This window comes from Bombina bombina, chromosome 2 (assembly GCF_027579735.1).
Source record: "Bombina bombina isolate aBomBom1 chromosome 2, aBomBom1.pri, whole genome shotgun sequence".
Taxonomy (NCBI): domain Eukaryota; kingdom Metazoa; phylum Chordata; class Amphibia; order Anura; family Bombinatoridae; genus Bombina; species Bombina bombina.
This window is the reverse complement of record NC_069500.1, coordinates 818147822-818173391: the sequence shown is the minus strand read 5'-3', so window position 1 is coordinate 818173391 and position 25570 is coordinate 818147822.

Below are 25570 nucleotides of genomic sequence, written 5' to 3'. Positions count from 1 at the left end.
ACTAAATTATTCCTATTTAAAACTAAATACTTACCTATAAAATAAACCCTAATATAGCTACAATATAATTAATAATTACATTGTAGCTATTTTAGGATTTATATTTATTTTACAGGCAACTTTGTATTTATTTTAACTAGGTACAATAGCTATTAAATAGTTAATATCTATTTAATAGCTACCTAGTTAAAATAAATACAAAATTACCTGTAAAATAAATCCTAACCGAAGTTACACTTAAACCTAACACTACACTATCATTAAATTAATTAAATAAATTACCTACAATTAAATACAATTAAATAAACTATTCTATAATACAAAAAACAAACACTAAATTACAAAAAAAAGAAAGAATTACAAGCAGTTTAAACTAATTACAGCTAATCTAAGCCCCTAATAAAATAAAAAAGCCCCCCAAAATAAAAAATTTCCTACCCTATTCTAAAATACAAAAGTGATCAGCTCTTTTACCAGCCCTTAAAAGGGCTTTTTTGCGGGGGCATGCCCCAAAGTAATCAGCTCTTTTGCCTGTAAAAAAAAAATACAACCCCCCCCAACATTAAAACCCACCACCCACATACCCCTACTCTAACCCACCCAAACCCCCCTTAAATAAACCTAATACTACCCCCCTGAAGATCTCCCTACCTTGAGTCGTCTTCACCCAGCCGGGCCGAAGTCTTCATCCGATGGGGCAGAAGAGGACATCCAGACCGGCAGAAGTCTTCATCCTATCCGGGCAGAAGAGGACATCCGGACCGGCAGACATCTTCATCCAAGCAGCATCTTCTATCTTCAGCCATCCGGAGCGGAGCGGAGCCATCTTCTTCCCAGCCAATGCGGATCCATCCTCTTCAACCGACGCCTACTCGCCGAAAGAAGGTTCCTTTAAATGACGTCATCCAAGATGGCGTCCCTCGAATTCCGATTGGCTGATAGGATTCTATCAGCCAATCGGAATTAAGGTAGGAAAAATCTGATTGGCTGATTCAATCAGCCAATCAGATTGAACAGCCAATAGAATGCGAGTTCAATACGATTGGCTGATTGGATCAGCCAATCGGATTGAACTTCAATCTGATTGGCTGATTGAATCAGCCAATCAGATTTTTCCTACCTTAATTCCGATTGGCTGATAGAATCCTATCAGCCAATCGGAATTCGAGGGACGCCATCTTGGATGACGTCATTTAAAGGAACCTTCATTCGGCGAGTAGGTGTCAGTTGAAGAGGATGGATCCGCGCAGGCTGGGAAGAAGATGGCTCCGCTCCGCTCGGGATGGATGAAGATAGAAGATGCCGCTTGGATGAAAATGTCTGCCGGTCCGGATGTCCTCTTCTGCCCGGATAGGATGAAGACTTCTGCCGGTCTGGATGTCCTCTTCTGCCCCATCGGATGAAGACTTTGGCCAGGCTGGGTGAAGACGACTCAAGGTAGGGAGATCTTCAGGGGGTTAGTGTTAGGTTTACTTAAGCAGAGTTTGGGTCGGTTAGAGTAGGGGTATGTGGGTGGTGGGTTTTAATGTTGGGGGGGTTGTATTTTTTTTTACAGGCAAAAGAGCTGATTACTTTGGGGCATGCCCCGCAAAAAGCCCTTTTAAGGGCTGGTAAAAGAGCTGATTACTTTTGTATTTTAGAATAGGGTAGGGAATTTTTTATTTTGTGGGGCTTTTTTATTTTATTAGGGGGCTTAGATTAGGTGTAATTAGTTTAAACTGCTTGTAATTCTTTTTTATTTTTTGTAATTTAGTGTTTTTTTGTATTATAGAATAGTTTATTTAATTGTATTTAATTGTAGGTAATTTATTTAATTAATTTAATGATAGTGTAGTGTTAGGTTTAATTGTAACTTCGGTTAGGATTTATTTAACAGGTAATTTTGTATTTATTTTAACTAGGTAGCTATTAAATAGTTATTAACTATTTAATAGCTTTTGTACCTAGTTAAAATAAATACAAAGTTGCCTGTAAAATAAATATAAATCCTAAAATAGATACAATGTAATTATTAATTATATTGTAGCTATATTAGGGTTTATTTTATAGGTAAGTATTTAGTTTTAAATAGGAATAATTTAGTTAATTTTAGGAATATTATTTTGTTTAATATAAATTATATTTATGTTAGGGGGGTGTTAGGGTTAGGGTTAGAGTTATGTTTAGGGGTTAATAACTTTATTATAGCAGCGGCGACGGTGCGGTCGGCAGATTAGGGGTTAATAAGTGTAGTTAGGTAGTGGCGATGTTGGGGGGGGCAGATTAGGGGTTATTAAATATAATATAGGGGTCGGCGATGTTAGGGGCAGCAGATCAGGTGTTCATAAGTATAACGTAGGTGGCGGCGATGTCCGGTCGGCAGATTAGGGGTTAAAATTTTTTATTAGAGTGACGGCAATGTTGGGGGGCCTCGGTTTAGGGGTACATAGGTAGTTTATGGGTGTTAGTGTACTTTAGAGCACAGTAGTTAGGAGCTTTATATTCCGGCATTAACCCATAAAGCTCTTAACTACTGACTTTTTTCTGCGTCCGGAGTCTTGTCGGTAGAGGGTCTACCGCTCACTTCTCCCAAAACTCCAAATACCAGCGTTAGGCAGATCCCATTGAAAAGATAGGATACACAATTGGCGCAAGGGGATCTGCGGTAGCCTGGAATCGCGGTAGGGAAGTAAGCGTTAGACCCTTTCCTGCCTGACTCTAAATACCAGCGACCGGCCAAAACCTGCGTTAGGACCCCTTAACGCTGCTTTTGACGGCTAACACAGAACTCAAAATCTAGGCGTAACTGTTTATTATCCTAACTGAACTTGTTACCATATATGGTAGAAACACCAACAGCAAATCAACATTCTGTATGCAAATTGACGAACACATCACATGACATGTTAATATCATTACATCTCCCTTTCTATGAAATTTTAGAATATCACATTTATATTTTATATTATAGGTCCAGAATGTTTCTAGGTTTTACCATACGACCAGAACGTGTGAATTGAGGTAAGATCTTGATGTGTCTGCAGGCTGCAGAATAGTGGCAGGCACCCATTGACCACTGGCTTGCTGAAAATGAATAGTATTTTCTTGTGTCAATGTGGACAAAGGCTGTGCAGTGCGATTATAGTAATGTCTTTGTTTAGCTTGTTTATGTTCTCTTTTGGCACGCGCACATTTGTGATCAACTACCTGAGGCTGCAGTTGTTTGCCAGTTGAAGGCTGGATATAACGTAGACGTCTACTCATGAGCAATTGTGAGGGAGACTTGAATCCATCCACAGGGGTATTCCTGTGCTCCAGCAGGCTGAGGTACGGGTCCTTTCCTTCAGCTTTTGCTTTGTTTAGTATGGTCTTTGCTTTTTGCACTGTCTTTTCTGCAAGACCATTGCTTTGTGGATGGTGGAGACTGAACGTTACATGTGCAAAGTCCCAATGAACTGCAAAGTTTTCGAAGTCACCTGATTTATATTGCGGACCATTATCTGAAATTACCTTTTCAGGTATACCATGTCTTGCAAATATAGCCTTTAGCTTGCGGATTATGGTCGCTGATGTGGTTGAGTGGAGTCTTTCCAATTCAAAAAATTTGCTGTAGTAATCAAGAGCGATTAAGTAGTCCTGACCATTCCATATAAAAAGATCTGTTGCAATGATTTGCCATGGACGCTCTGGAATCTGATGAGAGATCATGGGCTCTTTAGGGTTAGACTTTCGGCGTTCTAGGCAGGTAGAGCATTTTTCGACAATATCCTCAATTTGTTTGTTCATTCCTGGCCAAAATAATATGTCTCTGGCTCTTTGTTTACTCTTCTTAATTCCCATATGCCCAGTGTGTATACGCTCTAGCATATTTGGCCTCAGCACACCTGGGACAATGATTTTCTCGCCTTTGAATAGGATCCCTTCAATCTCTGAAATTTCATCTCTGTGATTACAGTATTCAACAAGGCTGGAAGGACATCTTTTCCTTACATTAGGCCACCCAGATTTGATTATGTTTTTCAGCATAATGAGTTGAGGATCCTGTTCTGTAGCTGTTCGAATGTCAGTCAGTTTCCTGTCACTAATAGGGAGATTGGTTATGACTGTGTGAATCTGTGCATCCATTCCTTCATTCAGTGATTCAAGTCTGTATGGTATTGATTTCCTGGACAGGGTGTTGGAATACCTTTTCCTGAACAATGTACTATTTCAATGTCATACCTCTATAGTTGCAAGATCAGTCTCTGAAGGCGTGGCGGTGCAGCCATAGACATACGTGTGAAAACGTTTGCATCCAAAAACCACAGCATATAACTCCTTCTCAATTTGAGCATAGTTTTCTTCTGTTGGTGTTAGAGATTTAGAAGCATAAGCAATTGGCTTACCTTCTTGGAGCAATACAGCACCTAGGCCACTCTTTGACGCATCAACCTGCAGGCAGAGCACTTTGCTAGGATCGTAGTAACATAGAATGGGACCAGGTTGCTTTGTAATCAGCTCTTTCATTTTATCAAATGCTTTTTTGTGAGTTTTGTCCCATACAAACTCATTTGTCTGTTTCAGAAGCTGCCTCAATGGCGCATTAATCTCAGATAAGTTTGGTGCGAACTTGGACAGATAATTAACCATACCTAGGATGGTCTCCAGCTCTGACTTGTTCTTGGGAGGACGCATATCTTTTATGGCATTGATTTTCTCTGGATCAGGTTTGAAGCCTTCATGTGTTAGCTTGGCCCAAAATAACTGACCTCTGAGACACATATAACACTTTTCTCTGGCTTAAGGCGTACTCCTTTTTCACGGGTTCTCTTGAGTACGGCGGGCAAGTTTGCATCATGTTCCTCTTTTGTTTTTCCAAAAATTAGTATGTCGTCAACAATGGCTGTTACTCCCTCAAGCCCTTCATAAGTCTCATCAATCTTTCTCTGAAATTCATCTTGAGCTGAAATCAGTCCAAAGGGTAAACGGAGAAGTCTGTATCTTCTGGCCACTGTATTAAATGTTGTTAGCTTGGATGATTCTTTTGAGAGTTTGATCGCCCAGTATCCAGATTTTGCATCCAGTACACTGAAGAATTGTGCTCCAGCAAGTTTTGGGGTGATGTCATCCAAAGTGGGAAGAGGGTAATGTTGCCTCTTGATTGCTTTATTCAAGTCTCTGGGATCTAAACAAACCCTGGGTTCAAGCACTTTCACAATAATCCCTGATTTTTCCATATTGTCTAGCTCCTCCTTGAGGTGACTATGCTGCATCAATGGAATTCTCCTGGGTGGGTATACAACAGGGATGGCTGTGGGGTGTAGGTGTATAGTGTATTCACCTGGAAACTGTCCAATGCCTTGAAAAACATCAGAAAATTCCTGTATTATAGCACAGGGTTTATCTACATCTGCGCACACTGAGAAGACAAGCTTAAAGGGACAGTATACACTCATTTTCATATAACTGCATGTAATAGACATTACTATAAAGAATAAGATGCACAGATAGTGATATAAAAATCCAGTATAAAATGGTTTAAAAACATACTTAGAAGCTTTCAGTTTAGCTCTGTTGAAAAGGTAGTTGGAAAGCCCACTGCAAGTGGGAAATAAGACACTCCCCCCCCTCCCCCTTCTTTTGAATATGAAAAAACCCTTTACACAAACAGGAGCAAGCTGGAGAAGGTAGCTGACGGTATTCAAATAAAACTTTGGGACTTGGTTAGGATTCTGAAAATCAGAGCAATGTTCTTTCAAAATAAGCAAAATTATACATTTTTTTAAAAAACAAACTTTATGGGCTTTATAAATAGATCATCTACAAAACATTTATGCAAAGAAAAAATGAGTGTATAATGGCCCTTTAATTAACCCCATGTCTAGACATGCTCTCAAACCAAGTATAGGTGGGGCGTGTGTGTTGACAATGTAGAATTCAAGCACAGTTTTAGTGTCTTTGTATTTACATTTTAATTGACAGGTCCCTTTAACATCAAGCAGCTCACCACCATAGCCTGTAAGATGGCGTGCTGTGGGCTTCAGTGCTACAGTGCTGAAGAGATTTTTAAATCTGTTGGTAAGAATTATATTTACCTGAGAACCAGTATCTAATTTAAATTTTACTTTATTTGCTTGTGCACCTAACTCAATTTCTGCGAAAGCCTGTTCACATTCTTTGTCTTTGTGCTCTTTGTTAACTGCATCAATAAACAGTTCATCCAACTCTCCAATATTTGTGTTTTGAAATGTATGTACAGTTTTACGTGTATCTGGCGGCCTTGACTTACATGCCTTTGCAAAGTGGTTACATTTATTGCATATTTTGCACTGACGTCCTTTTGCAGGGCACGTGTCTTCCTGGCTGTGTTGAAGAGCACAACGACTGCATAGCCTGTCTTTAGTGATGCTTCTGTCACTTCCTTTCACAGTTGTCCAATGCTTTAGCTGGGCTGATGCTGTTTTTTTACTAAACACTGCATGAGCTGACTGGCTCTGGGTTGCCATTGCACGTGAGTTTATTGTCTTAAGCTGCTCTTGTGCAATTTTGTGTGACCGCGCTATATCAATAGCTTTTTCAAGTGTCAGATCAGCACCCTGATTAAGTAATTTCTCTCTGACTTTTGGAGAATTAGTGGCAAAAACAATGCGGTCTTGTACCATCTCATCACTGTTAAGATATCCACAGTCTTTTACAAGCAATTTAAGTTCTGTTACAAAATGTTCAAATGCCTCATGTTCCCCCTGCATTTTTTTCATGAAACTTGTATCTTGCAAAGATTGGATTAGCTTTGGGCATAACATATTCCTCAAATTTGTCATAATAAGACTTCAAGGGCGCGATCCGATATACGGCGCAGGTTTCGGCGCAATCGTGGAAACCTGCGCCACCCGTAGTTTCAGCTCGCAACTCGAGCTATCTTATATACGGCACTGTCAGATGCTAAAGTGCCGTAAGTCTGACAAACTAGCGATGTCCAGAAATCTGCGTAAGTACAAATTTCTGGAGTTGCCAGTGACTTACGGCACTTTAGAAACTGCCGCCGCATAAAAAAACTGACAAAATTATAAAATCACCCGTTACTGTCTAACACGCCTCCCAAACATAGCCCGACATGTATACCCCTCTATCCGCAATCCCCCCTTTCACTCCTAATAATAAATATATTAACCCCTAAACCGGCGCTCCCGGACCCCGCCGCCAGCTACATATGTCTTACCCCCTAATCTGACCCCCCTACACAGCCGCCAGCTACATTAAATGTTTTACTCCCTTATGTGAGCCCCCTACCCCACTGCCACCTACATTAACTATATTACCCCCTAAAATGATCCCCCTACACCGCCGCCACCTATTTAAACTATATTACCCCAATATAATCCCCCTACACCGCCGCCACCTAAATTATATGTACTACCCCCTAATCTGACCCCTTACACTGCCGCCACCTATATTAAAATTATTAACCCCTAATCTAATCCCCCTATACCGCCGCCACCTACATTAAATTTATTAACCCCTAAAATACTAAAATTTCCCCACCACTAAACCTAAGTCTAACCCTACAAATAACCCTGAAAAGGGCTTTTTGCGTGGCATTGCCCCAAAGTAACCAGCTCTATTACCAGCCCTTAAAAGGACCTTTTGCGGGGCATTGCCCCAAATTAATCAGCTCTATTACCACCCCTTAAAAGGGCCTTTTGCAGGGTATTGTCACAAAGTAATCAGCTCATTTACCTGTAATCTAATCCCCCTACACCGCCGCCACCTATAATAAATGTATTACCCCCTAATCTAATCCCCCTACACCGCCGCCACCTATATTAAATATATTATCCCCTAATCTGACCCCCCTACACCGCCGCCACCTATATTAACTATATTAACCCTAATTATATTAGGGTTAATATAGTTAATATAGTTTATATATTATATATATTATTAATATAGTTAATAATTAATATAGTTATTATATTATATATTAACTATATTAACCCTATCTAACTCTAACACCCCTAACTTAATTATTATTAAAATAAATCTAAATAATATTAATAATATTAACTAAATTATTCCTATTTAAATCTAAATATTTACCTATAAAATAAACCCTAAGATAACTACAATATAATTAATAATTACATTGTAGCTAGTTTATATTTATTTTACAGGTAACTTGGTATTTATTTTAACTAGGTACAATAGCTATTAAATAGTTAATAACTATTTAATAGCTACCTAGTTAAAATAATTACCAAATTACCTGTAAAATAAATCCTAACCTAAGTTACAAATACACCTACACTATCAATAAATTAATTAAATAAACTACAAATATCTAAACTAAAATACAATTAAATACACTAAACTAAATTACAAACACAAACAAACACTAAATTACAAAAAATAAAAAAAGATTACAAGAATTTTAAGCTAATTACACCTAATCTAAGCCCCCTAATAAAATAACAAAGCCCCCCAAAATAAAAAAAAAATCCCTACCCTAATCTAAATTACAAAAAGTATTCAGCTCTATTACAAGCCCTTAAAAGGGCCTTTTGTGGGGCATTACCCCAAAGTAATCAGCTCTTTTACCTGTAAAAAAAAAGAACAACCCCCCCATTACAACCCACCACCCACATACCCCTACTCTAACCCACCCAATCTCCCCCTTAAAAAAACCTAAGTCTAACCCCCAAGTGCTCCTTACCTGTCCTGAAGACCGGCGGAGAAGGTCCTGTTCCAGGCGGAGAAGTCTTCTTCCAGGCGGCGACCTCTTCTTCTTCCAGGATCCAGCCGGCGCGGAGCGGAGGAGTTGAAGACCGTCGACTCTGGAACTGAAGACCGGCAACACTGGAACTGAAGATCGGCGACGCTGGAACTCAAGACCACGGAGCCATGGAGCGTGGAGGATCCTCTTCATACGATCGCCGCCGTACACTGAATAGGAATTCAAGGTACGCGATTAAAAATGGCGTCCCTTGAATTCCTATTGGCTGATTTGAGCCTTCAAATTCAAATCAGACTTTAATTCTATTGGCTGATTTGAATAGCCAATAGAATAAGAGCTACTGTAATTCTAATGGCTGATTAGAATAGCCAATAGAATTACAGTAGCTCTTATTCTTTTGGTTATTCAAATTAGCCAATAGAATTAAAGTAGCTCGCATCCGATTGGCTGATTTGAATTTGCAGGCTCAAATCAGCCAATAGGAATTCAGGGGACGCCATTATTAATCGCGTACCTTGAATTCCTATTCAGTGTACGGCGGCGATCGTATGAAGAGGATCCTCCACGCTCCGGCTCCGGTCTTCAGTTCCAGCGTCGCCAGTCTTCAGTTCCAGCATCGCCGGTCTTCAGTTCCAGATGGACGGTCTTCAGCTCCGCTGTCATCAGTCTTCAACTCCTCCACTCCGTGCTGGCTGGATCCTAGAAGAAGAAGAGGTCGCCGCCTGGAAGAAGACTTCTCCGCCGGTCTTCAGGACAGGTAAGGAGCACTTGGGGGTTAGACTTAGGTTTTTTAAGGGGGGATTGGGTGGGTTAGAGTAGGGGTATGTGGGTGGTGGGTTGTAATGGGGGGTTGTTCTTTTTTTTTTTTACAGGTAAAAGAGCTGATTACTTTGGGGCAATGCCCCACAAAAGGCCCTTTTAAGGGCTGGTAATAGAGCTGATTACTTTTTGTAATTTAGATTAGGGTAGGGAATTTTTTTTTTTGGGGGGGGCTTTGTTATTTTGTTAGGGGTCTTAGATTAGGTGTAATTAGCTTAAAAATCTTGTAATCTTTTTTTATTTTTTGTAATTTAGTGTTTGTTTTTTTGTAATTTAGTGTATTTAATTGTATTTTAGTGAAGATATTTGTAGTTTATTTAATGAATTTATTGATATTGTAGGTGTATTTGTAAGTTAGGTTAGGCGGCGGTGTAGGGGGGTCAGATTAGGGGTTAATATATTTAATATAGGTGGCGGCGGTATAGGGGGATTAGATTACAGGTAAAAGAGCTGATTACTTTGTGACAATGCCCCGCAAAAGGCCCTTTTAAGGGCTGGTAATAGAGCTGATTACTTTGGGGCAATGCCCCGCAAAAGGCCCTTTTAAGGGCTGGTAATAGAGCTGGTTACTTTGGGGCAATGCCACGCAAAAAGCCCTTTTCAGGGCTATTTGTAGGGTTAGACTTAGGTTTAGTGGTAGGGAAATTTTAGTATTTTAGGGGTTAATAAATTTAATATAGGTGGCGGCGGTGTAGGGGGATTAGATTAGGGGTTAATCATTTTAATATAGGTGGTGGCGGTGTAGGGGGATTAGATTAGGGGGTAATATAGTTAAAATAGGTGGCGGCGGTGTAGGGGGCTCAAATTAGGGGGTAATAATTTTAATATAGATGGCGGCGGTGTAGGGGGATCACATTAGGGGGTTAGACATTTAATGTAGGTGGCGGCGGGGTCCGGGAGCGGTGGTTTAGGGGTTAAACACTTTATTAGGGATGCGGCGGGGGATCACGGTTGACAGGTAGATAGACATTGCGCATGCGTTAGGTGTTAGGTTTTATTTTGCAGCCAGTTTAGGGAGTTACGGGGCTCGAATACACAGCGTAAGGCTTACTATGCATGCATTTTGTGGCGAGGTGAAAATGGAGTAAGATTTCTCCATTTTTGCCACGTAAGTCCTTACGCTGTATATTGGATACCAAACTGCGCTGGTTTGGTATACCTGTCTATGGGCCAAAAAACTACGGCCGAAGGCAGAAATATACGAGCGTAACTTCTAGGTTATGCCGTATATAGGATACCAAACCAGCACAAAATTTGGCGTTGCCGGCTTTTGCGGGCGGCGCTGCATATTGGATCGGGCCCCAACTTTTTAGACCCCTCAAATGTTAATGTCCAAGTATTATAAACATCTCTCCCTTTTAAGCAAGTAGCTGCACAAAGTTTCTTCAGGCGTGCCACAGAGAGGGCCAGAGAATATGAGCTGTACATGCTGGCGAAATCTACTCCATGCATCTGGTAAATTTTTTGAGTCCCAATCCATCTGTGGCATAGGCACACCTGATAAATCCACCCTGCAGAAAGAAACCAGCTTCTGACACCATGTATTGTTCTTGTGTAGTCACTCAAATTAATGTCTTACCAAGGAATAACTCAGAGAACACAGAGCTGCATCTAGTCACTGTTTATTATCCTAACTGAACTTGTTACCATATATGGTAGAAACACCAACAGCCAATCAACATTCTGTATGCAAATTGCCAAACACATCACATGACATGTTAATAACATTACAGGGACAAGATGCTGGTCAGTAAAATAAAGGATCTTTACAGCTGCTTGGTGTGACCAGCCACCAGGGAATTGTATAACACTAGGTTTATATTTCTTTAACTCTTAAATGCAGTTTCCTGTCAATATATTTACCCTAGCCAACCCTCTCAGGTCCCCTTAATCTATAGCTGTTCCCAGACTGGCTCCAGAACGAATTAAATGGGGGGGGCATTTTTTTTTCACAAGGGGGCACGCATTTTTTTACAAAGCATGTATGAGAGTCAAAATAAGAGCAGAGTGAGGGGACATCCCTTACAAGAGAAATAAAATAATGCTACACTGACAGTGCAATTACCACTCAGAGTGACATCAGCATTTCAACTCAAATTCACTTGCCACAGAAGCATCTGACAGAAGCCCTTTTAATCCATACTGCACTGAGACTATAGTGGATATATCAAGGAAATGCATATAGAGAGTAAACTACTGGTTAATGTAATCAGCTGGTAATGTTAGTGAACAGCATAAAATATGCATGATGTGAAGATATAGTAGCATCAGGAAACCACACGCTTTGCCTGTACAAGGTCATGAGTTACCCGCTATGCCAGTCACAGGCTCAGAGCGAATGCTGCCCGCCTGCCCGGTGGGTATATAATGTGGACACAGAGCAGGGTCAAAGCTCGGTTAACACTGTATAATATGGTAAATAGAAAAGCTTGGGACTTACTGTGATACAGCAACCAGTGTGCACCTCTGAGGGTCGCCATTTTATGTAAAGTGGAAGCCTTTCCTTATTTAGTGTGCTGCTGCTGTCAGATGAGAATGGCTCCTTCCCCTACTGCTTGTTTTGCTGGCCCAGTGCAGGCATTGGACTGTAACTTGAGAACGACACGCCTATGGGCTGGACAAGAGGTTGGCATTGTATAAGGAACCACCCGCTGTGTGTGACTGGTATAGATAGACACGCTATGCTGGGAACACCTACTGCATGTGACTGCTATATACACACTATAATGGGAACACCCACACCATGATTGATATGTGCACAATTTGCTGAGTGGTTGCTGGTATCATTTGTGAACTGTTCCCATTGAGTGACTGATTTACAAAGTTTTTTGAGAACGTATACAGTTCGGGGCTGGTGTCATAGATAGCCTAGGTGAAGGCGCATTGCGTGTAAGAAATTTATTCAATACAGTCTCCCTGTAAGAGTCTGGTTTCATTCCACTGAGAAAGTGATACCCACTTGGTGTGACTGGTGTCATAACTAGGGTTACCACCTTTCCAGAATTATGACACACATATTTATACAAGAAAATTAAACCACCAAATCTCCTGGACAAAATATTTGAACCAAAATTTTCTTTATGCAACGGCTATATGAACTTATACCTGACCAAGATCCAACACCCAGCACAAAGCACAAAGTCAGCGATAAGCAGGGAGCAAACAAATGGACCAAGCCGTTTTACTCACGTGACCTTCTGGCTTCCGAGAATGAAGCAAATCTTTATAACATTTTCGGCCCGGATTACCGATAAATCCTTCCTGCTTTCAGCACTGGAGCGAAAAGAACTCCAGTCCCACAAAGGGATTCCAATTGGCCACACAGGAAGTAGGAATAGCTTTTCCATGAAACGTAGACGGTCACATGTATTTGGCTCTAATCTTCAGCTGGTGTTATTACCAGATCTTAATTCAAGGGGAGTATGAATCCAAAGAGCTGCTACAACTCGAAGAAGAGAAGCAAGTTCCTCCACTCGCAAAAAGTATAGAAAAACTAGGAGTCTTCTTCTTAAATGAGTATTCTTTCTACTCTGTTTTTTATAATTTAGCTAATAAACTGGAATATACTCATTTAAGAAGAAGACTCCTTGTTGCTTTTCTACACTTATTTATACAATAACAAAATTATTTTTTTGAGGGGGCACATCATTCCTTTTGGGCAGACATTGCCCGTGAATGCCCCCCCTTGGAGCCGACCCTGGCTGTTCCTTTCCCACAGTTATCCCTAACACCTACTGCCTTTGTCTCCAAACCAGAAGTAGCTGTAATCACTGGGGTCCTGATTCCCCAAAATACAATTAACCCTTACAACCCTTACCCCAACCCAAAACTAGTACAATTAACTGCAACCCTGTCCATTAACTATCAATCCTATGCTCAAACTGTTCCCACTAATTTTAACCTGAAGTACAATCCTGTCCCCCATCTCCCTTTCCAAAATCCCCCCACTGGTAAACATCCCCTCTTCTACATTACTAGTCTACCTCCCCATTTGCAAATAAGCCACATTAATCCACCTACTCACTACCTCTGTCTGTAACCACCATGTGATCCTCTCATCAATCAAATACTCTCATATCCTTACAGCATCACAAAAACAGCTCCCTAAACACAAATTTTTTTAAAACATTTTTTTAATAAAACAAAAACAGCACATTATCTTCCTCATATATGTGTATGTATATATATATATATATATATATATATATATATATACATACTGTATATATATATACATATATACAGTTGTATGCAAAAATTTAGGCACCCCTGACAATTTCCATTATTTTCATTTATAAATAATTGAGTGTTTGGATCAGTAATTTCATTTTGATCTATCAAATAACTGAAGGACACAGTAATATTTCAGTAGTGAAATTAGGTTTATTGGATTAACAGAAAATCTGCAATATGCATCAAAACGAAATTAGACAGGTGCATAAATTTGGGCACCCCAACAGAAATATTGCATCAATATTTAGTAGAGCCTCCATTAGCAGAAATAACAGCCTCTAGATGCTTCCTTTAGCCTGTAATGAGTGTCTAAATTCTGGATGAAGGTATTTTGGACCATTCCTCCTTGCAAAACATCTTTAGTTTAGTTAGGTTTTAGTTGAGTGGAATCCATACGACCCTCAACTTCAACAAGATTCCTAGTACCGGCACTGGCCACACAGCTCCACAGCATGATGGAACATCCACCAAATTTTACTGTGGCTAGCAAGTGTTTGTCTTGGAACGCTGTGTTCTTTTGCAGCCATGCATAACGCCCATTGTTAAGACCAAATAACTCAATCTTTGTTTCATCAGTCCACAGCACCTTCTTCCAAAATGAAGCTGGCTTGTCCAAATGTGCGTTTGCATACCTCAAGTAACTCTGTTTGTGGCGTGTGTGCAGAAAAGGCTTCTACCGCATCACTTTCCCATATGCTGAATTGTTGAACGATGCACAGTGACACCATCTGCAGCAAGATGATGTTGTAGGTCTTTGCAAGTGGTCTGTGGGCTGTTGTTGACTGTTCTGACCATCCTTTGCCTCTCCGATATTTTACTTCTGGCCTTAACAAGAATTGTGCCTGTGGTCTTCCATTTCCTCACTATGTTCCTCACAGTGGACAATGACAGCTTAAATCTCTGCTATAGCCTTCCCCTAAACCATAATGTTGAACAATCTTTGTTTTCAGGTCATTTGAGAGTTGTTTTGAGGCCCCCATGTTGCCACTCTTCAGAGGAGAGTCAAAGAGAACAACAACTTGCAATTAGCCACCTTAAATACCTTTTCTCATGATTGGGTGCACCTGTCTATGAAGTTCAAGGCTTAATGGGCTCACCAAACCAATTGTGTGTTCCAATTAATCAGTGCTACGTAGTTACAGGTATTAAAATCAACAAAATGACAAGGGTGCCCAAATTTATGCACCTGTCTAATTTTGTTTTGATGCATATTGCACATTTTCTGTTAATCCAATAAACCTCATTTCACTACTGAAAAATTACTGTGTCCTTCAGTTATTTGATAGATCAAAATGAAATTGCTGACCCAAACACCCAATTATTTATAAATGAAAATCATGGAAATTGTCAGGGGTGCCTAAACTTTTTCATACGACTGTATATAGGAGAAAGCAAAGTGCACTCCAATGGGAATCTTTTTTCAAATCCAGTCACTTTATTGTGAAAATTTTCGGACCTACAGGTCTGTCCTCAGACAAAAACATTGTGGAAGGACCTGTAGGTCCGAAAATTTTCACATTAAAGTGACTGGATTTGAAAAAAGATTCCCATAGGAGTGCACTTTGCTTTCTCCTATTGATTCCTGTTTACTGCACCCTGGGTTGTTGCTTATGCACGTCTGGAGTGCGATCTGTTTGGATATATATATATATTAGAATAAAATTTGTATATTTTAAAAGTGGTTGCATGAGAGCTAAAAGCAGTTGTACAGTAGCATTTAGGTGTCACCTTTACCAATGGGTCTACAAGAGCATTGTGGGTTGCCGTATCAACAGACATGAGATATTGTTAGGATACTATTATGCTGCATTGGTTTCCCTAGAACAGGGGTGGGCAGACTTTTGTAAGGCAAGGGCTACCTCAAATTTTATTCCAAATGATGTGGTCACCTAACAAAAAAACACCATAATTCACCATCATTGGTCAGCTCATATGTAATTCATTTTGCGATCCATTCACCGCGCTTGTAGTAGCCTGCAGTCCTTCCCTTTCCTTTTATGCCTCCCTTTACTCCAAAGTACATCAATAATCAAAGTTCATACTTATCTAGGAATTACAGATGTCTTATTAAAAGTCTTTTATCATTTTAGCACTGTGACACTTTACCCAAACTTGAGGAGAGGACACATAACTATTACAAACATTGTGGTCTTTTATGATCGCTTTGTACAGTGTCTAAGTCTCACCTACAATACCAGCAGTGAACAAACAGCTAAACCGGGAGTGGGTGTGGACACTAACTTGGAATTCTATCTGAGGAGTGGTGGTCTGACAGTGTGAATCTGACAGTGCTGTATAGCAGACAAACAATCAGATCCAACTTTACATAGAATCTGCTTATGTCCATCTGTTATACATCACTGTCAGATTTAAGCACTGTCAGACCAAACACTCCTCAGATTCCAAGTCAGTGTCCATGCCCACTCCCACCGTAACCCTTTGCTTCCCAGAGCATAACTAATAGCTGCTATACAGCACTGTCAGATATAAGCACTGTCAGACCAAACACTCTGGCCTCAGATTCCAAGTCAGTGTCCACGCCCACTCCCGCCATAACCCTTCGCCTCCCAGAGCTCTGTTTACAAGGGGTTACTAAGATCATTCATGTTACTTTGATCCCCTATAAACGTTGGAGTTTTCTACCTTCTGCATAATCGCTGACTACAGGCTCCGGGGTGAACCTTCTGCATAATCGCTAACTACAGGCTCTGGGGTTATTGTGCCCTCCAGCATCCGGCAATACCCTCCTTACTCCTTTTGCCATAGAGTAGAGCTCCTCAGGCCTCGAGCGGGCAGCCAATCAGAGCAGTAGAGAAATATACCAGAGACAAGCCCATAATGAAAGGGGGGTCTGTTATCTGCCAATCGGAAACATCTTGTCTCTGTCTATTGAAGAGGCACAATATGAGTCCTGCGTGCTGATAGGCCACATGTTTAGCAGTCTGCATAAGTAAGAGATAGATTTCTCACACATCTACGGTGGTGAAATCTTTCTCTTACTATACAGGCTTTGAAAATCCATACGGTCACCTCCAAATGTACCCGCGGTCTACCAGTCCATGTCTTGCCCACCCCTGCCCTAGAAAGTAATGGCTGTAGCTTTTAGATGTTGCCATACTACTTCAGCAGCTCATATTGAGTGTGATGTATTAAAGGGATATGAAAGTCAAAATTAAACTTTCATGATTTAGACAGAACATTAAATTTTAAGACACATTAAAATTCACTTCTATTACCACATTTACTTGTTCTTTTGGTATCCTTTGTTTATAAGCATATGTACAAATCCTCAGCAGCAGAAATGCACTACTAGCAACTAGCTGGTTACTTGTGGCTAAACACATATACCTCTTGTCATTGGCTCACCAGATGTGTTCAACCTGTTTCCAGTAGTGCATTGCTGCTTTGCAGTTGTCTTTAACTATGTGTTTAAACTCTTTGCATTGATTATATGCAAGTAATAGAATGCTATGATATATAACATTTTTGTTTTGCAGTTTCATGTCCCTATAATGTAAATATGCATATATATATTTTTTCTTCATACATAAGTAGAAGTGAACCATTTTTGGATTTTTATAGAGACAAATGACCATACTTAGATTTGATACATATATATATATATATATATATATGTGTGTGTGTATACTGGTTTTATGGTGAGCTTTAAAGTGTAGAGTTTTTATTCAAGGTATTTTTTTGTCTACTCGTCAGATTGACTTTGGCAACCGCCGTGTGTCAGGAACTGCCTACATGCCAAAACGAGACAGGAAACAATGGTACATTGGAAATGAATGAAGTTTGGCAGTGTCAGCGGCCAAAAAGATTTGCATGACCTTTAATATACTTAAGTCATTTCTAAATCTAGAATTGACTCATACCATATCCAGTTTACACAAAACCAAACCAAAACATTGCACTGCAGTTGGATACATAAATACATTATGAGAGCTGTCACAGAAGTGTCCACAAAATTAATAATCCAAAGGTGGTACTGGTGATGAACTTTATCTTCTACTTCTTAATCTTTTAAATCCCCTCTTGTACATTCTTAACATCTTTTCTTGTTTTGGATAGAGCAATAGAACATTGTCAGTACTTTCGAGGTTTTGGGGGATGATACAGTCATACATGGGGGCACTTATCACATATACCGGGATGCCTTTAGAACCACCACATTATAAAAGATGTGTGCAAATTCTTTAAAAAAAATCATTAAAGGGACAGTAAAGTTAAAATGAAACTTTCATGATTCAGATAGAGCACCTGATTTTAAATAACTTTCAAATTTACTTTGATTACCAATTTGCTTTGTTCTCTTGGTATTCTTTGTTGAAGACTAATCCTAGGTAGGCTGATAAGAGCTTAGTAGCGTGCAGGTGTCTATAGCAACCTATAACATCATTGTTGGTAACTATGTATAACATTGCTATAAACAATGTTGCAAACACTGCTGCCAGATGGCTTAAGACACAAGCACGGTCCTGAGCTTACCTAGGGCCTAATGATCAAAAACTCACTGGCATGTAGAGAAATCACACAAAATCTATTTGGGATTTATTTAGACATTATTATTTAATATAGGAGTCCCTCCTTCCCATACAGAACCTTCATAGTGAGATACTCATCTCTCAAGGTAAAAATTTGTCTTTCTAAAATACTTTAAGGGACCTTGCCATGCTGACGAGGCGTCTTAGATCATCTTGCCTGAGCAGAGAGGTTTAGAACATCAGGCACCTAGGATTACTCTTTAACAAGAGAATTAAGGAAATTTGATAAAAGTGTAAAGTAATTTAGAGGCCTTTTTCTCAAAGCATCAACTGAAAATACACTGGAATTCCGCATCGTAATTGTCGCAAGATTGATCCACCGTAATTATCAAAGCGTCAAGATCGTCAAATGTTGAAATTTGTGACGTAACATACGATCCTGCAATCTCAATCCGATGCAGATCGTTGCGAGTTGAAAACCCGTGGAATTCGAGCGGAATTGTGTTCATTCGCCTTCCTATTCGACACTATTTGAAGCTCTTACGAAGTTATAAAAAATTCAACAGTTACGCTTGCGTCTTTTCCGACTCAGCATACCTGGTTTTCAATCCGCCACCCTTGAGGTCGTGGATGCCATAGAACTCAATGGGAGTCGGAAAACACTGAAATCTTATGTTCGATGCTGCAAGACAATGAAGCATATCACCTAATAAAAGTCAATTACAAACTATTAAATATGTATACTCTTCAAAAATCAAACAATATTATTGCTCCACATTTGGTGCACTAGTAGATATAGGGATAAAAATGAAAAATACATTACTACTGATGGATTATGCTACAACTTTGTCTTTCATTACAAATCAAGGGGACAATATTATTTCTACATATTTAATGCAAAGTTTTGCCCCAAACTTGTCGCACTAATAGATATAGAGATAAAAATGAAATAAATACACAACATAATATAGCTAACTTCCTTTTTATTTTTTGGAAACATCTATGTGCACCATGTTTAAGCCATGTAATACAGGTCCCACTCTCCACTTCGCACCATATTTGACGCAATACTTTTCGCACCAATTATGACGCAAACTCCTAAATAACCCACACACTAATGAATTTTTCCACTACTTTTGATTGGAATATGCATAATCACATAATTTATGACATCAGCCAATCTGATTCAAATATACATTATAAACTATCACTAACGAATCAAAATGCTCGATACTTGTGTCATTGATCACTCATCAGAACTTGTAAGTGCAAATTATTACATTGTGTATTGTTACATCGTGTATTATACTTTGAAAGTATGTATATGTTAAATTAGTATTAATGACAAACATTGATGCTGACATTAGGACACACAGTGTAATATTTATACAAGGAATTCAAATTGATGTTTGATTCAATAAAATCTTAAGCTGATAGCTCAAAGGTATGGCCCACCAAACTTTTACTGTCATGATTCAGATACAGCAGAAATTAAATTCACCTCTTTACTGTCATACTATATTTAGTGTATTTCTTCCTTCTCTTGAATTTCTTTTTCAGTAAGATATGTCATGTTATATGCCAGGCCATTTTATAATACCTGTGAAGGGGTGGTTTTTAAAAATAGATTGCAATCAGGAGGGATAAGACAGGTGCAGAGAGAAACATGGCCCAGCTCTTAAAGGGACAGGAAACCCCAAAATATTATTTCAAGATTTGGATAGAACATACAATTTTAAACAACTTTCTAATTTACTTCTATTATCAAATTTGCTTAATTCTCTTGTTATCCTTTGCTAAAAGAACAGCATTGCACTACTGGCAACTAGCTGAACACATCTATTTAGCCAATCACAAGAGACAAATGTGTGCAGCTAGCTCCCACTATTGCAACTTAAATTTTCACTTTCCTATCCCTTTAAAATAGCCATAGATTTCAAATAAATACATATAATACTCTGATTATATATTGTTATATTCGAAATTATTCCTGCTCTGTATAATAATACATTTACAATATATACATATAGTGGTATAAATAAACACAGAGATATGACAGACTACATTGTTTAGAACAAAAAAGGAACTTAGGGACTTGTAAATATGTTTGCAAAAGATTTCTGACATAACACACACACACACACATATTTATATATATATGTATATATATATATATATATATATATATATATATATATAAAAATATATATATGTGTGTGTGTGTGTGTGTGTGTGTATATACATACTAAAATATGTATGTCCAATCTTAAAAAGAATTCTAATAATTCACTCTCCACTTATATAATACACTATATTCACAATTAGTCCTGCTCAGAAACAGAATACATTTACACTGTATACAATAATGTGCTAAAGAGAAATGTGCTTGTTTGTGGACAGTATTGAAATGGTATAAATAAAGTTGGGAAAAGTCTGAATAGCCGCGACATTGATGACTGTTAGTTAACACCAGTCTGATGCTCTTTGCATCGTACTTGACGTGCGTGTTTTTGACGGCTATTTTGATAAATAAGGAGATCGGATTCAGATCTGTGGCCGCGATGTTTGGGGAGCGTATTGACACCCGCGAATGCAACATAGTTGACGCTTTGATAAATAGGCCTCTTAGACAGTTGTTTAAATGTAATGCTCTTCCAATTAATTTAAGTTCAATTTTGACTTTACTGTCCATTTAATAATTTTAAGTGATTGGCTCAGTGAAACCTCTTCCCTCAGTTTATACGTATAGGTATGCTTTTCCATTCGAACTGGGATCCATGTCATAAAACATGAACCTGTCGATGGCCGAGAATCCGTTTGTTACAGTTACCATTGATGCACTTATGTCAGAATTAATTAGCCGGACTGAATTCTATCTAATATTTGGAATATTTCCAAAAACCTCAGGATTTACTTATAAAGATGTATTTGTAGCAGAATTTTTTGCAAGCTTTTTGCAGACCAACATAGAGGAATTATATATATATTTTTTATTAAAGTTAAGTTCTTATATGCTTCACCATATAAGTTTTTTAAACTCTAAAACTTCCTGGTAATAATTTTTAATTTAATCCAAATATCAGGATGATGTATGTAGTATTTTGCCAACTTACATTTTTTTCATTGCCTGGTATATTTGTATATGCCCTTATTCTAAGCTGCACAAGGGTAGGTGGCCTGTGTTATAATAGTTTATTTTCAGGTTTCAAGTCCAGCAGGAACGCATGGGAACAAAGTTCTTGCACTATTTTTGCAGGAGGAGCTAAGTTCCCCCTGGACAGAGAACAGAAACACTTCAGAAAACACTGCTGCTGCTGGTGGGAGGAGCTGGAGCACAGTCTGGTTAGAGAGATAGTGAGATTCTCTAATAATGGGCAGTAACACTTCCTACAATGCACTAAATTCAAGTATGTCAGCGGTCCTGCTGTGTGATAACGCTGCACTGTGTGGAACACATGGTGCTTACATTTCTGTGTGGCTTGCTCTGGGGTTATTTAGCTCCCCTCAGCAGAAATAGGACTTTTGCACCTTAAGTGGGTGAGACTCTGTGACAGATGAGGAGTCTGGAGTTGCTGTCAAACACGGAGGTCTCAGCCTGCCCTGGACAGGAAGGAGAGGGGTGGAAGGAGGGTATGAGGAACTGAAGCTAAGCTGACTATGCACCATGTGAGTTAAAAACATAGTATCAACACCCTGGATCTTGACATTAAACAGGTGTTTGTGTGTCTAGTTTAGTTGTTTTAAAGTTGTTGTTAAATGTTACCTAAAGAAATAAATGTGCTCATCAAGCAGGGAAGAGTCATGCCCTTCCAGATTCCTGCTTTCTCTCTAATTGGATTTCCTTTTTTTTTGTTTTTTTAAAGCCAACAATGTGTCCGAAATACAAAATTAGCACCTTGCAAGGCGAAACAGTGAGAAAAATACAAAAGATATACAAATAAGCCATGTATACGCTCAAATTTAACAAAAATAAATAAAAAGAACAAGTGTCGCTCCACGACGCTCTAGCTGTTGCTAGGGACACGGCACCTGTTGTCTGCTTATTGCCTAGTGGGGAGTCGGCTCCTCTCTGCATGCAGTGGTGACGTCATCGCCGCACGCTTCCTCCTGCAGAAGCCGGTCTGGATCTCCTGTGGTGCAAATCCTGCACCTATGTAAGTAACTTCAGTCCTACCTATTACTGCCCAAGAATAGGTGTTACTTACTGTTCTCCTGTTGTTATTGATTTGTATGCTGGATTGATAGTGCTGCTGAAATATGCTTGTCTGACCACTCTACCTGTTAACCCTATCTGCCCTGGATTGCCTCACTGTTGCCAAACCCTGCCTGCCTGACCATCCTAGTGGTTTACCCCTGGACTACCTTACTGTTGCTGAACCCTGCCTGCCTGACCATCCTAGTGGTTTACCCCTGGACTGCCTTACTGTTGCCGAACCCTGCCTGCTTGACCACCCTAGTGGTTTGTCTCTGGGTCCCTGCCTGTTGCCGCCAAGGACTGTCCTGCCTGTGAGTGCCATTTATCTCATCTTGCAAACCTACTCTGCTCTGGGATATTCCCTATCATTCTGGCTCGACGCCGAGATAACAAGACTACTGGCTGAGTTCAGTCTGATAGAGGAGTATCCCACGAGCATTACAACAAAAATATATCTATATCCTTACATTCACATTGCTGGAGTTTTATATTTTATTTTAAGATTATCATACACACAAAAACAACAATATATCGCACAGGGGTATTAATATGCAAGTACAGTAACGGTTTCTGATAATGTATAGTGATCTTCTTATCAATCCTATCCCAAGTCTAACCATATTTAAGACTATAGATCCACTATCTTCAGTAGCTGATTTTAAACAAAATATACTAAATAGGTATAAAGCATATACAGGGAATAAAGAAGACAAACCTATCTCTGTTGGTTAATCAAAATATAATTCCAAGTAGTTAGGAATTTTAACCTAACTATTAAGATCTCAGCTTAATTGTAACATAATTCATCTTATTATATAATACCACCTTGCGATGATTATTGAACTTGATTATCTTTCCTATGTAGTTCCGTTATCTTAAATCCTATAGGTATATTTCAAATCATATGAATCCTACATATTTCTAGATAGTATTGCATCCATACACTGGGGATGATTTATCAAAGCGTCAACTGATAATGCGCTTGTATTCCGTATCATATTCAACGCGAATCTGATCTGCCGTAGTTAACAAAGTGTCAACATCATCAAATGTTGCAATGTTCAACGTAATATACGCTCCCGCGAGATCAATCTGATGCAGATCAATGCTTGCGTGATTCCAAATGTTTCAAATTCACATTTGACTCTATTTTACCCTCTCTACAATTTATTAAACATTCAACAGGTACACTTGCGTCTACACCGCTGCAGCGTACCTATAGTTCAAACTACCACCCTTGAGACTGCGAATGCCACAGAAATCAATTGTAGTCTGAAAGCACAGAAAGGTTATGTTCGATGCTACAAGAGAATTAAGCATATTACATAATAAAAGTACTTATGGATTATGGATTATGTTACATTTTTGTCTCTCATTACAAATCAAGGGGACAATATTATTGCTTCACATTTGGTGCATTAGTAGATATAGGGATACAAATGAAATAAATACATTACATAATATAGCTAACTTCCTTTTTTGGATAAATCTATTTTCACTATGTTTAACGCATGTAATTCAAGTTCCACTCTCCACTTCGCAACAAATTTAATGCAACACTTTTCGCACCAAATTTGACACAAACTCATAAACAACCCACAAACTAGTGAAGTTTTCCACCACTTTTGATTGGGATATGCATAATCACATGATTTATGACATCAGCCAATCTGATTGAAATATACATTTTATACTATCACTAACGAATCAAATTGCTCGATACTTGTATCATTGATCACTCATCAGAACTTGTAAGTGCCATTTGTTACATTGTGTATTATACTTTGAAAGTATGTATATGTGAAATTAGTATTAAAGTTAAACATTGATAATGACATTAGGACACACAGTGTAATATTTTAGACAATGATTTTAAAAATCGAATGATGTTTGTTTCAATATAATCTTAAATTGATAACTCAAAGGGATAGTCTACCTAACATTAAAGGGACACTCAAGTCAAAATTAAACTTCATGATTCAGATACAGCATGCAGTTTTAAACAACTTTCCAATTTACTTCCATTAACAAAATATGCAAAGTCTTTTTTTATTTACACTTTTTGAGTCACCAACTCCTACTGAGCATGTGTAAGAACTCACAGCCTAAACGTATATGCATTTGTGATTGGCTGATGGCTGTCACATGATACAGGGGGAGTGGAAATAGACATAACTTTGCAATTTATTTAACAAAAATCTACTACTCATTTGAAGTTCAGACTAAGTGCTATTCCATTGTCTTCTTATCATGCATTTGTTGATTATGCAAATCTACCTGTGTTGACTGGTCCTGAATCTGATACAAGAGAAATTAAAATCACCTCTTTAATGCTATTTTCAGTGTTCTTCTTCCTTCGCTTGAATTTCATTTTCATTAAGAAATGTCATGTAATATGCCAGCCCATTTTATAAACCTGTGTAGGGGTGGTGTTTAAAACTAGACTGAAATCAGGAGAGGTTACACAGGTGAAGAGAGAAAACTGGCCCAGCGCTTAAAATATCCATTGATTGCAAATAAATACATATGATACCCTGATTACATGTTATATTTGCAATTATTCTTGCTCAGAATAATAATATATTTACACTATATACATATAGTGGTATAAATAAACACAGATATATGAAAGACAACAATGTTTAGAACAAAAAAGGAATTTAGGGACATGTAAATATGTTTGCAAAAGATTTCTGACATATATATATATATATATATATATATATATATATATATATATATATATATATATATATATCTGTATATATATACAGGTATGTGCAAAGATATGTGTACAAATTCTAGCATTAATAATCATTTTGACAGAGTTTTTAATAAATAAGGGCATCGTATGTAGATTTGAGGCAGCGATGTCTGGCGAGCATATTGACACCAGCGAATGCACAGAGATTGCCGCTTTGTTAAATCGGCCCCTATATCTGGATGTATACAAAAAGAAAAAAAAATGGGGAACATTTTTCCCCCACAATTTCCTCCCCTCCTGCTAAAAAAAAAGATATATATCTATTTCCACTTCACTATTCTGTCCAAGCTCTAGGGAGAGCTTCACTTTGGGACATGTAACTAAATGCCTTTAATTTTCTAAGTGGTGCTATTAGTTAAAGCTGTAGTTCCTTTGGTAAG